Genomic DNA, 1,308 nt, shown 5'->3' with positions numbered 1-1,308 from the left:
TTGAGACAGAGTCTCTTATTTCTCTCATGCTGTTGGTAAGAGTATGAGGTAGTATTTCTTTCTTTTCTTTTTTCTTTTTTTTTTTTTTTGAGACAGAGTCTTCTCACTCTGTCACCCAGGCTGGAGTGCAGTGGCACAGTCTTGGCTCACTGCAACCTCCCCTTCCTGGGTTCAAGCCCTTCTCCTGCCTCAGCCTCCCAAGCAGCTGGGGTTACAGGCGCCTGCCAGCACGCCTGGCTAACTTTTTTGGATTTTTAGGAGAGACAGGGTTTCACCATGTTAGCCAGGCTGGTCTCAAACTCCTGACCTCAAGTAATCCGCCCACCTTGGCCTCCCAAAGTGCCGGGATTACAGGCATGAGCCACGGCGCCCAGCCAAGGTAGTATATCTTTCAAGGGTAATCTGTCATCTAAAATGTATATATCCTTTTAATAAAAGAATTCCATTTTCGGGAAATTATCTGGGAATCAAGAAAAGGTACAAAGATGTCTATATAGGATGTTCAGTGCAACTTTGTTGATAATCCTATTTAGCGTCTACGTATTAATACACAAAATACTATATAACTTTTAGAAATCAGACAAAGCTGTGTATGTATTGACATGGAAAGAAGTCCACCAGGTTTTAAATATAATTTTACATACACAGGCCAGGCTCAGTGGCTCACACCTGTAATCCCAACAGTTTTGGGAGGCCAAGGCAGGCAGATCTCTTGAGGCCAGAAGTTCAAGACCAGCCTGGTCAAAATGAGTGAGACTCTGATACAAAAAAAAAAAAAAAAAATTATATATACATACAGATTACAGGTAAAAGAAGTCTAAGAAAGGAAATTTTTCATTTTCTCATTGTTTTAACATGGAGGAAATCACACTGCATGTCATTAGAGAACACCTAAGACTGAAATAGCAAGCCAATTTAGGAAATTGTTTTAAATTAAAAATTTTTTCACGTTAAAAAATATGTATATCTTTTTTTATTTATTTTTTTTTTTTTGAGACAGAGTCTCATTCTGTCACCCAGGCTGGAGTATAGTGGTGCAATCTTGGCTCACTGCAACCTCTGCCTCCCAGATTCAAGCGATTCTCCTGCCTCAGCCTCCTGAGTAGCTGGGACGATAGGCATATGCCACCACGCCCGACTAATCTTTCATATTTTTAGTAGAGATGGGGCTTCACTGTGTTAGCCAGGATAATCTGGATCTCTGATCTTGTGATCTGCCTGCCTCAGCCACCCAAAGTGCTGGATTACAGGCGTGAGCCACCGCACCCGGCCTAAAACATGTATGTTCATACAGATGAAATCTGTTTT

This window comes from Mandrillus leucophaeus, unplaced genomic scaffold, assembly GCF_000951045.1.
Source record: "Mandrillus leucophaeus isolate KB7577 unplaced genomic scaffold, Mleu.le_1.0 Scaffold513, whole genome shotgun sequence".
In the NCBI taxonomy this organism is placed as follows: domain Eukaryota; kingdom Metazoa; phylum Chordata; class Mammalia; order Primates; family Cercopithecidae; genus Mandrillus; species Mandrillus leucophaeus.
The sequence above is the reverse complement of the archived record's forward strand: the minus strand, read 5'-3'. Positions refer to the sequence as shown.